Source organism: Achroia grisella, unplaced genomic scaffold (assembly GCF_030625045.1).
Source record: "Achroia grisella isolate CSIRO2021 unplaced genomic scaffold, CSIRO_AGI_Agris_v1 utg1314, whole genome shotgun sequence".
NCBI classification, from domain to species: Eukaryota; Metazoa; Arthropoda; class Insecta; order Lepidoptera; family Pyralidae; genus Achroia; species Achroia grisella.
In genome coordinates this window covers 453,439-467,209 of record NW_026712619.1, presented here as the reverse complement: position 1 = coordinate 467,209, position 13,771 = coordinate 453,439, and the positions used below count along the sequence as shown (strand labels likewise).

At 31.5% G+C, this 13,771-nt stretch overlaps 1 protein-coding gene across 1 annotated transcript in view; it reads left to right on the top strand.

Annotated features, from left to right (window-relative positions):
* Positions 1 to 409: 409 nt before the first annotated feature.
* The window catches only part of LOC131855174 (prothoracicostatic peptides), a 121,221-nt gene continuing 107,859 nt past the window's right edge, over positions 410 to 13,771 (top strand). The window contains exon 1 of the mRNA XM_059206420.1: positions 410 to 469. The gene's annotated coding sequence lies outside the window, so the exon portion shown is untranslated. The remainder of the gene's footprint in view (positions 470 to 13,771) is intronic.

Sequence of the window (13,771 nt, the reverse complement as noted above, 5' to 3'; positions counted from 1 at the left end):
ATCCTTGTAAGTTCACATTTTACAAGCCGAAACGTGTGAATACAAACTACCAACCAGCACTAATTTATTTAGTCTCAAACATAAAAAACACAATAAGATTAATCAATCGTAGTGATAAGAGCAAACCAGTCCCTGCAAGCAGCACTCGTTCACGAGTATGACGGATAGTCAATGAACAATTTAAGAAATCTAAACCTTATATATTAATCAATTAGCTATCTTTATTACTAGCACCTTTAACCTTTTCATTCGATCGTTGCCTAGCAAAAATTACATGACGTCACATCTTACGTCATATAATTTTTCTCCCAAAACTGGGAGGAGTGTAACTTGACCTGCGCGTGTTGGCGCCACCCCTAACCAACTAGTATTTAAGCCTTCATCCCTCTGAATACGGCCAGTAAGCCTCCAAACACCGAGCTGAGAGTTTGTCTCGGCCCGTCAAAAGTTTACGTCGAATTACAACGAGGTGAGTATATATTTTACGACTCTATTAACAATATGATTCACTATTGATGACAAAAATTCAGGGAGATTACGTATAAAAAATATTTAGTTAACATAAAATTATTGAAACGTGTAATTATTAGGAATATTACATAAATTATGATCAATTAATATACACAAATACATATTAAAAACAAAAATATATATCACATACGACTCACTATAATTACCTATAATTTCATTGGGTAGATGCTATTTAACTATAACAAGGTTTAGTTTTAAGGGCAAAGTTCAATAAAAAGATTGTCATATATTGAAACAAAATTACATACTACACGATTTAATATTATGTACTGTGTAATTTTCTCTACAATATTGTAATATAATATTAAAATATCCGCTGACTCAGTGAACTGAAAGGAAATTTCCTTTTTTACTCAATATTACCTCATTGATTCATAATTTAAGAGTCCCTTCTGTCGGTTGATTTTTTGCCACTTCCCATGATCTTTCGTCATCCTCTTTAAATGATGCGACACGACTCCAATTTTGTGTTAATTTGTCTTTAAATTTACATAACTTTTTATAAAATATATAAATATGAGGTTACCTAGTAATTAGAAAAAGGAATTTAAAAATTCATCATATATCATATATATTCATGCTACGATATTATATATAAAAGAAAAGAAAAGAAAAGAAAGAAAATTGTTTATTTAGTACATAGTAAAATTAAAAATAATTTTTAAATTTTAAGTTACATTATATATTATATGGTCGATTAAATAAAAAAAAGTAATTTTTCAAAATTAGAAGCTAGAATTACCTCCTCAATCAAATTAACTAATCAATCATTCATTATCTAAATACTTTTAAAATGATATATAACTCTTCTGTGGAAATTTAAAACTTTAAAGGGAAATAAAATTTAAATAAATTTAAAAACTTTTAATTCTTGTAATGTATTGACTTCAACGCAAATTATTTCTTTTAACATTTATGTAACTTTTTACCTGCACATGTCCTTCCGTATTACGATCGGTAATTGTATTAATTTTTAACTACTTACTAGCTTTGTTAAGTTGAAATTTTACGTACAAACATAAACCTGATAAAATGATTAAAATGTTGGCGGTGATGAGCGGGTGTGATGATGAAACTAAATAATACACTTACTTTATGTTAAGCAATGAACTCACTAATATAGGCCTGATGATAATGTAAAATATTTGTGGTGATTACCGGATGTGATGATGAACTGGTGTGATGATGAGCGGGTTTGATGATGAAATTAAATAATACACTTACTTTGTATAAAGCAATGAACTTGAAATTTATAATAGTTTTAAAAAATAAAAAATCTAATCAAAGAGATTTCTTACACTACCCGAAAACTTGCGTCGATTATAGAACAAACATCTGATTGTCTATATATATATATACAATCAGATAGACTAAATAATGGAACGAAGGACTGGAACGAAGGATTGGGAGCGACTCTACCTATAGTATACTGAATATTTGCTTATAGCCCACAAGATTGACTGCAAAATATTAAATTGCCAAAAAAAAAGATATATCTTCACAATTGACCATGATAAAGTAAATAGAATATATGATCGTATTAAACAAAGTAACAAAATTATGTATTTAATCTTACAAGCTATTGCCTTGTGAGAGTCTGGAGTCTGAACTAAGTCGAAACCTGTACTACAGATCTCCAGGCAGACAGGCTCTCTCCGAGGACTTACTGGTATTTAATAAATCTGACAAATGTTTTTGGAGGTAAAGTTGTATAATGTGTCGCTAGTTGCGGTATATAATATAGTTAATGATATGTGTGTACGTGAATCCTCTCTGTGTGTGATGAAAGATTGCGAGTGTCTGTATGAGAGAGGGTGTGTAAATAATTTAGATACTACCGAAAATAGAATAGAATAGAAAATCATTTATTCAAATAAACTTACATTGAAGCACTTTTGAATAGTCATTACATTTTTTAATCTACCGCTCGTTCGGAAAGCTGTCTCATCACAAGAAGAACTAGCAAGAAACTTGCGTGTTGCTCTTTTGAATAATTTTATTATTACTTTACATTTTTAAGTTTAAGTGTGTGAATACAAACCACCAATTAGCACTAATTCTATTAAATAATCAAATCTCTTGTCCACCCCACCAAAGTAACAAATCAGACGAATATATAAGATTAGCTTCATCATCATCTCAGAACAGACAAACCTTCGGTATCCTCATACAATAGGGTTACTAACCACTTTAATAAAAAAAAATTGCATTTATTTTTGTTTTTACGATAAAGATATATATACAATTGAGATAGAGGTACCCACATCGACTATAAAGACCTCCATGACGAAGTCCTACTTAGATAATACAGAGAGCACCAGTATATATCACTATTATTGCAATTACGACATTAAACAATACCTTATAATCAGTGACGTTTTAAATAAACCTGAACAGTTCAACTTGTACTTGTACAAACGATTACATAAAATTGAAAATAGAAATAATCTTTATTTAAATATATATGTATTAATGTATATATGTATTAACATAAATGTATTATTATTATTATTACATATATATATATATATATATTTATTATATCTCCCTTTTTACGAGGGTAATATATTCAAACACTCAAACAAATCAAACACATTATTATTATATGTATTAATGTAATATATTTATTAACATAAATAAATACACATGTAGAAATAAACTATTCGAAATACTAAAGTAACCCATTTTTATTTTTATCATTATAACGTTTGCATTGTAATATTCTTATTTTTTTTTCTTTTCTTTGTTGGTATTTTCTTTGAAGTTGTATTGTACGAATCGTCACCGTACAGTCGTCAGCATTTTACACCGCCTCGCGTCCATATAACGCCCACACACATCATTTTCCCTTCAGTATACAAATACTCACAAGCATCAGGCCATCAGTCCACACTCAATCATCGTGTACTCAGTATATCAAGTTGGAAAGCAGCCTGGACTTATCATTTAAGTCAGTGTTTTGCTCGTTGAGTGATTCTCCACACTGAGCTAGCGGTTTTGTATTGCTGTAGCACACACATGCATTACCCTTATTGAATTGTTATATTATAGGTACTTGTCATGTGATGTTATAATATGTGTGTATATGTGTGTATTAAGACACAAATAGAAACTATTATCTATCTATTTATAGACCATAGCATCCAGACTGTGTGAGTTACAGCACACACAAATTAAATTAAAATAATAAATATTAAAATTTCTTTCTTTCTTTCTTTTTTCTTATTCATTTTCTTAGTTGTATTGTTTTGTTTTTATTTTAGTCCACTAGGCTCACTAAATAAATAATGTGCAAATTTATATAAAAATTTTCGGCACACAAAGTCTATTGTAAAAATACGTTTATTTGTACATTTATATGTTTATATAACGACTGTCTGTTGGCGAAATAAAGAGAAAAAAAATAAGCCCACTTCAAGAACAATAACCGTTTTTTACCAAAAAAATCGTTTAAAGTATCAGTATTAATTTTGTATAATCTTAAATTATGTTTATTTTCTATTAGCGGCAAATTTATATAAAAATTTTCGGCACACAAAGTCTATTGTGAAAATACGTTTATTTGTACATTTATATGTTTATATAACAACTGTCTGTTGGCGAAATAAAGAGGAAAAAAATAAGCCCACTTCAAGAACAATAACCGTTTTTTACCAAAAAAATCGTTTAAAGTATCAGTATTAATTTTGTATAATCTTAAATTATGTTTATTTTCTATTAGCGAATATTCACAATGATTATGCACGTAAACGAACTTTGTGGAACATTGTTAAATTTAATTTCCGCCTTATAAACCTGATACTGTGTGGATCGTAACAGATTCTTTAAAGCTTTCTTCAATAACCTACTAGTAATAATGAAAACATTGGTTTATCTACGGACTAATTTTTCAATCTTTAATATTTATTCAATAAATAACATTTCTAAACGGATTCAATGTTAAAATATTCGAGAAAAGAGAAAAACCAGCGAAAGTACCTTTTTTTTTTATATATAACACGGGGGACAAACGAGCATGCGGCTCACCTGATGGTAAATGATTATAATACTGTTATTGATTGAATTGTGATCTCTAAATTCCTATTAAATGAAAATATTCAAAATGTTTCTAAAGAACTCCCAGGACGAGGAAGAAATTATTTTTTAGAGAAAAAAGTAATTTACAATTAATAGGCGATTTGTAATTGATAATATCAATTGCAACAAGGTATAATTTTTTATCAAGATATTTAACATAGTCTATTTTACAATGACATATCGTTGTGGTTAGGTGAGATAACATTTCAGAGATTTTTTTTAATATTAAATACTTCATTTATGTAGTCATTCTAGATTAAGATGTTGAACTGTAAACCGTTATGAAGAAACAAATAAGAAGCTTAACACAATGAAATAAAAAAATCAGATTAATATTTTTTTTTATATATTAATAATAATAATAATAATAATAATCTCAGGACAATTCACACAGCGCCATCTAGACCCAAGTTAAGCTAGCTAAAGCTTGTGTTATGGGTACTTGATAACTGATACAAATACATAGATAATTTTTTTTCCGTAAATACATACATATTATATATAGAAAATACCCAGACCGATATAAACAATCATACTCATGAATACAAATGTTTGTGCCGTATATAGCGAGAATCGAACCCGCTTTTTTTTTAATCCAGACCATCGGACGTGAAAACTATTGCGCACGTCGTCATTCAAGCGTTTAGACAATCATACTCATGCTGTTTGTGCCGTGCTAGACCACCGAGGTCGTCATATTGAAAATGAAAAAAAAAAGTAAAATAAAGTAAATAAATAAAAAAGTAATGTAAAATTTAGAATTGAAGCTACGGCTGCTACGAAATCGAGCTACGTCGCTATGCAGTCGTAGCAAGAGATGAGACATTTACCTTTTTTTTTTCATTTAATAATTGAACGTTGCACTCGCCTGTGCTAACGGTAAACGCTGGTGAGGCAACAGTGGAGGATGATGAGATGAACATGAGGACAAGTCAGTTAGCCCATCATGGTATTTTTGCGATGGTTTCCAGGAGTAACAACGTGGAAGTCAACCGGAAAAACTACTTTGCTAGCAATATTGTGATTGGTCCCCATTACTAACAATACTTTCTCCGAATTTATATATAGTTTGTACAATATAAATGGACAATAACCTACTTCTATAGAAACACATGTTACAAAGCCCCCTCTGATCGATCCCCCGTCCAATTCAAACGGGGATCGAAATTACGACGGCCTGAGCCGAGGTTCGAACCGCTAGCGGTGCCCTCAGACTAAAGTCGTACCCCTCAGGCGGGAATTGGCCTTCAGGTCGCTCCGTAAGTTCTTCCTTTGGTTTGGAGTGCCATCTGCACTCGCCCCCTATCGTCCGGTGAAGCTATAAGCCCAGCTGCGACGAACAATATAAGAGTAGTCCGAAAAAATGTTACATAGCAAGTTGTTTGGCGGCTGAAATAGGTGAAACTTTGAACAAAAACACAAATGACTTTGAACAAAGTCATATTATAACACAATCACTCGTATTGCCGTTAATTACTTACATCAATTGATTTCATTAATGAAATAAAATTGCCTAGATACCAAGATAAAACGTTTTTTTTGTCCTTTCTCAAAGAAATATTCCTTTGTTTTTAAGTTGTCTCTCATAATTAAGACGAGCGCGGCGTCCTTCATGATTATTACTGCGTTTAAATATTGGGAAATGGCGTACATTAAAATATGTACTTGCGTTTAAAAATGTCTCCTGACAAATTATATTATTAACGAAAATACTCTTAATTGGTTATAATCATTTCTAAGATAAATACATATGTTATCACTTCCGGTTTTTCGAGAATAGTGGAGCACAAGATGGCGGCCTACGAACAGTGATCGGATAAAAAAGACATTATACGAGCAGCCCGCGAACGGAACGGATGAAGTGTTCTAAAAAATTAAGACCAAATATATTTTAATTTTATTTATTTATTAACTCTTAACAAAAGAAAATAAAATATGTTTTTGCCAACATGTTCATATAGCAGTTGACAATTGTTTCAAAAGCAACTAGTCATTTGACGATACTTTAGTATTGAGTAATTAGTCGTTTAGTAACTAAGTGACTAGTAATTAACGATGTGAAAAGTACAAATCGGTTATGAAAAAAAATCAATTATTTTCCAATAAAAATATTATTATTAAATTAATATTCAATTATTTTAAAGAACCTACGATACATCAAAATACAGTATTTATTTCTATATGTTGAACAAAGAGAATTATACTTAACAAAATATAATTGTATAATATAATATAATTATTTAATTAAGTATACTAGCGCCATCTAGTAGTGAAGTTTGTAACTTCAAAACGGAAATAAGAAATATTGGCTGTTTAACTTTGTGTAGTGACTTCTAATAGTAACAGACATATATATATATAATATTATATATATAATATTAATAGTGTTTGTTGTACTTTTTATAAAAAAGTATATAATTGACTTATTTATTTAAACTTTAATACACAAATATAATGTAAAATGTACATGGCCACAAATAAGAAAATATTACATAATATGGCGAATTTAACACCAAAAAGCGTTCTCTACCGGTATATGTCTGTCTGTTTGTATATTTATTTATTTATTTATTTATTTATTTATTTAAGCTTTGCATTCCATAATTTTACAGTAAATAGATAGACAGGTACATTTCAAGGTAGGTTAATTATGGACCCTGTTGGGCACAGCAAGCGGAAGAGAGGTATTTTGTTTGTTTTATCAACTTTTATCGCACCTATTTCCAACAACATTATCTACATTTGATGTACCTTATTGCAGTTTAGTAAGGGTTTATTGGCTCATACGTCATACTCGTGAACGAGTGCTGCTTGTAGGGACTGGTCTGATAATCACTACGACTGTTTTAATCCTATAGTATGTTTAATATCTGACTCTAATAAATTATTGCTAGTTGGTGGTTTGTGTTCTCACGTTTCGAATTGGAAATGTAAAGTTACAATGATTATTTGAAAGAGCAACACGTAAGTTTCTTGCTCGTTCTTCTTGTTATGAGACAGCTTTCCGAATGAGCGGTAGATTAAAAAAATGATAGCTATGACTATTCAAAAGTGCTTAAATTAAGTTTATTTTATTAAAAGATTTTCTATTCTATTCTATTATGTAATATAACTAGCTACTCGCCCCGGCTTCGCGTTGGTATACATGTATTATATAAGGTTCCTCATGAATCAGGCACATGATACCCCTGGTGTTTCAGGCGTTCATAGGCTACGGTAACCGTTTGCCATCAGATGGGCCGTATGCTTGATTGCCACCATCATAGTATTAAAAAAATCGCTTCAAAATCCGCTGCGTAGTTTTAAAGATTTAAGCATACGTAGGGACGGACGGACCGCGACAGCGACTTTATTTTATATTATGTAATGATGATGATAATGTAACAGCCGCCTTACTGTTACCATGACACAATGTAATATAAAACTCTACCCAAATCCACACTGAACAAGTAACAAATTGCTCAATTATTTAAATCACTCTCAATTTGTAACCGTATTGTACTCACCTTAGAGCCATCTCCTAAAGCCTGATATAGAAACGATCTGAGGGCAATAACCTTTAGCATTTTGCACAAAAATCCAGTGTAATTAATACTTTTTAAAGTTCCGGATTACCAGTGTTGCTAACTGTGTTATAATAATAAATAAATAGAAACATAAATAATCTTTATTCAAATAAATGTTTTTTTGTTTTGTTTTAATTTTGATTCTAACACATATATATATTAATTTTGTTGCTTAAGTAACTATATAATTATAAATATCTTAACTTTACTATTTGGCAGTTGATATTAAAAAAAAATCTGAACAACATTTAATTAAAAGAGCTACACGCAAGTTTCTTGCTCATTCTTCTTGGATGAGTGTAAGTACCAAATGAGTGGTAGAATTAAAAAAAATGACTACTCAGAATTGTTTATATTAAGTTTATTTGAATTAAGATTATTTCTTCTTTTTCTTGTACTAAAACAAAAATAGAAGAAATCTTTATTCAAATAAACTCATTACAAGCACTTTTGAATAGTCATATTTTGATTCTACCACTCATTCGGAATGCAGATTCATCACAAGAAGAATGTACAAGAAACTTGTGTGTTGCTCTTTTGTATAGATATAGATGTTTTTTATATAAATAATTGCACAATTATTTATTATGTACAATATTATTCATTATATATTCAGTTATACGAGCGCAGTGATGCCTGGCTCATTCATCATACTCGTGAACGAGTGCTGCTTGTAGGGACTGGTCTGCTCTTATCACTACGACTGATTTAATCTTATTGTTTATTTAATATTAAACCCTAATAAATTAGTGCTAGTTGGTAGTTTGTATTCACACGTTTCGACTTGTAAATGTAAACTTACAAGGATTATGCGAAAGAGCAACACACAAGTTTCTTGCTCGTTCTTCTTGTGATGAAACAGCTTTCATAATGAGCGGTAGATAAAAAAAATTATAACTATTACTATTCAAAAGTGCTTTAATTAAGTTTATTTGAATAAATGATTTTCTATTCTCTATAAAACTCCAATTACTACGATTTACTATTAAATATAAATACTATTAAATTGCAATTCTCACGTACATGTTGGAATTACTTATTGGGAGACACTGGTACAAGCAAAACATTGTTGAACACGTGCCGTGCCTGTCAAATCAATAATAACACGCTACAATATTTACAAGTGTACCTACACAGTACTACAAGTGGAAAATTATTTAAATAATGAACTTAGACTATATATATAAATATAAAAAACTTTCTCACGCCTTGCTTTTATAGTAATACAAGCTGTGCCCGCGTATTCACACTGTACAGGACTCCTTACATTCTGGCCGCTGGCTGGTACGACTATTCCTTATTTAATATTTATATTTTAGATCGGTTGTTATGATTTTGTTATTTCCTATTATTCCTTGTATTGCTTTCATATAGTTTATTATATTTTTATAATATACTATTACTTTTACATATTGCATCTTTAATTACCACCATAGATCCCACACACACGTAAAAATGATATAGACTATAAATCCTAATTTCAAGAACCAACTTAGACTACACATAGACACCGCTGTTTTAAACTAGGCTGGGGCCCTAGGGCACACAAAAATTCGGGGCCCTTTTGGAAAGTAAAAAAAAACTCATTAGGTATAAAAACATAGGAATAGGGGAAGTAATCGGTATAATGGCGTAGTATATGCCTTATGATAACAGTCTGATAACATTACTGATTTGTTAAAAAAGTTTAGTGTGCCCGACAAAAATCTTTTGGGAATATATGTGCGAGAAAAATTTACAGTCCTTCGGGGGCCCTCTGAGAATGGGGGCCCTGGGCACCGGCCCCGTGTCCCCTTATGGTAAAGACGGTATTGCACATAGAAATATAAAAACTTTCTCAGTCCTTGCTTTTATAGTAATTATCATAAAGTAGCTGTGCGCGCGGTTTTACTTCCGTGAAATTTATAGTATAGCATACGTCATTTTGATGTATAACCTATATTACTGTAAAGTTTCATTGAAATCCGTTGAGTAATTTTTGCGTGAAAGTTTTTTTTAGTCGATGATAATGGTATGGTACACCCGCCTGTGCTAACGGTTTACGCTGGCGGGGCACCAGTGGAGGATGATAAGATGAGCATGAGGTCAGGTCAGTTTCCAGAAGGAACAGCGTGGAGTCAACCTGACATGGTACATTGTTAGCAATGGGCTCATCAGTCCACATTACTAATAGTCCCCTTCTTCCTGCGCGAAAGAGTAACAAACATCCATTAATTTATCCTCACAAAGTTTTAGAATAGAATAGAATAGAAAATCATTTATTCAAATAAACTTACAATGAAGCACTTTTGAATAGTCATTACATTTTTTTAATCTACCGCTCATTCGGAAAGCTGTCTCATCACAAGAAGAACGAGCAAGAAACTTGCGTGTTGCTCTTTTAAATAATTTTATTATTACTTTACATTTTTAAGTTTAAGTGTGTGAATACAAACCACCAATTAGCACTAATTCAATTAAATACTCAAATAGAAAAATATTGAATATATAACCAACTGGTTAAACAATTAATAAGAGGAAATCAGTCATAGTGATTAGAGCAGACTAGTCCCTACAAGCAGCACCCGTTCACGAGTATGACGGATGAGCCAGTCATCACTGCGCTCTACCATATTTTAGGGAGCCCAATGACCCGGCCCACCACGCCGCCATTTTATTTTTATAATATTAGTTACATATAATTCTTCTAATAACTTGGGTTTAATTTCACCTATTTTACTGTATTTTATTTTAACTACTTCTCTGTTACTGCGTCCTGTATTTAAACAGAATTGTCCTGATTTTCCAAATTCAAATACTGTTTTTTTTTTAATTTGGCGTTAGCAAAAATCGTCGTTGTTGTGCCAAATTCAAACCCAGTTTTTTTTTAATTTGGCGTTAGCAAAAATCGTCGTTGTTGTACCAAATTCAAATGCTGTTTTTCTTTTTAATTTGTTACCAAATTCAAATACTGTTTTTTTTTTAAATTTTGCGTTGATAACCTCGTCCTCGTTGTACCAAATTCAAATCCTGTTTTTTTTTTTAATTTGGCGTTGGTAACCTCGTCCTTGTTATACTAAATTCAAATACTTTTTTTTTTCTCGTTGGCAACCATAATATAAAGTCACATGTAAAACTTCATTAAACAGTCCACAGTTTCTAAAACCTATACAAAACGTGATTGAGATAATAAAAAATCGTACGAGACGAAAAATCTGCGGGTATGGATGAAAACTTCGTACAATTTAAGTTCGTTTATTGCGTTAAAAGTCTCAAATGCCTGTTTTATATTCAGAGGGCACATCTTACACATACAATATATATCTATATATTATATATATATATATATATAAATAGTATATACCTATATATAAAGAGTCTGACAATGAAACAGCAACTGCAGACAGAACGTAACAAACAAAAATAAATTCTGGCAACTATAACTTGGAAAAGACGTACAAATAAATAAATAATGAATCACGCAAAAAGAAAAAAAATCTATTCTACATATAATAATAATAATAATAATCTCAGGACAACTCACACAGCGCCATCTAGACCCAAGTTAAGCTAGCTAAAGCTTGTGTTATGGGTCCTAGACAACTGATACAAATACATATATAATTTTTTTTCCTAAATACATACATATTATACATAGAAAATACCCAGACCGATACAAACAATCATACTTATGAATACAAATGTTTGTGCCGTGCGAGGAATCGAACCCGCGACCATCGGACGTAAAGCGGTGTGCTAGACCGCTAGACCACCGAGGTCGTCAAAATACAAATAATAATAGAAAAGTTACATGCTGAAATAATATTACCGCAATTTACGTTTTAAAGAAAATCTACTCGTTATTCTACCGCTCATTTGGAACGTAGATTCACAAGAAGAATGAGCAAGAAACTTGTGTGTTGCTCTTTTGATTATTTCTTTTTATATAAATAATTACACAATAACAAGTAAGAGGCATGCGATAATCAACATAGAAACCGCTACGCACTAATTATTAGTGCAATCAAGTAATATTGTCAGCGCTAAACTATAAATTTAAGTTTTTCTATAAAAACATTATTATCGTTATTTAACTCTTCAATTTCAGAATATGCTTCTATTACGAAGCAAGTATTATTTTTATAATATGTTTTTGTTTACAAAGGAAGTGTTTTATATGACATTTAAATCTTTTTGTAGTAAAACAAAACAACTATATTCAAAATCTCGCTTCAGAAACTCGCAAATTTTACACGTATTTCTATTTTACATCTAAATATGTTGTAGAATATACAAACATTTCGACGGATTTCGGATTCAACGTTTCACAGGCGACAGATGTTGGTCCGATTGCGTGTTCAAATCCATTGTTACAGAGTTTCCTCGCTCGCTGACAATCAATCGCGCAAAATGCTGATTTCTGAATATCAATGTTTCGTGCAATTACTGTCTCTAAAATGGATTGAATTGACTTATGTATTAACTAGCTTTTGGCCGCGGCTTCGCTCGCGTTAATTTATCCCCTTGGGGGTGGAATGAATTTACCAACTGTCTTTCTAAAGGGGATGCCTACGTCATAGTAGCTTTATGCATGCAAAGTCTCAGCCGGATCGGTTTAAAATTGACAAAGTTTCATATAAACTTTCATCCCCTATTTTATCCCTTTGGGTGTAGAATTAAACAAAATCCTTTCTTAGCGGGTGCTTACGTCATAACATCTACCTGCATGTTAAATTTCAGCCCGATCCGTCCAGTGGTTTGGGCTGTGCGTTGATAGATCTCTACGTTATATATATTTAGTCATCCTTTTTATCCCTTTGAGTTATATATATTTGCATGTCAAATTTCAGATCTAGTTGGTTATTTCATCGTTCAGTCACCTTTGGTATATATATTTAGACTTATAACTTTGTGAGTTTTTGCGAGATACTCCCAGATAACTTGATGTATTCTTTTTGATGATCGGATTGCTGGACTAACTTAACGCTAGGATGTTATCGAATTAGGTGTTATTTTGCGGAAGTTGATTTCACTACTTAGTACCCATAACACAAGCTTTAGCTAACTTAACTTGGGTCTAGATAGCGCTGTATGAATTGTCCTGAGATTATTATTATTATGAGTTGTATTGCAGACGACATAATCATTTTTAACAAGATGTGCCGTGTGGGCCGTGCCTATGCCAGCCCTCCTAGTACTTAAGTTAGGTTAAGTTTATTTGTAAATACTAATAAATCTAATTTACAATAAAACTTAACCTACAACCACACAGCGCCATCTAGACCCAAGTTAAGCTAGCTAAAGCTTGTGTTATGGGTATTAGATAACTAATACAAATACATAGATATTTTTTCAAACACACAGACTGATACAAACAATCATACTCATGAATACAACTGTTTGTGTCGTGCAAGGACTTGAACCCGCGACCATCGGAAGTAAGGCAATATGCAACCGCCGTACCGAGGCCGCAAGCTCATGTCTATGAATACGGGTGTTACAAAGATAGACAAATACATAAAATATCAGCTGTATTAATTACAGTCAGTTCTATTTTAGAAGTATCTCGCGTAAAAGTGTCTGTGTGTATGTTTGCTTGTTATATTTTTACATCTGAT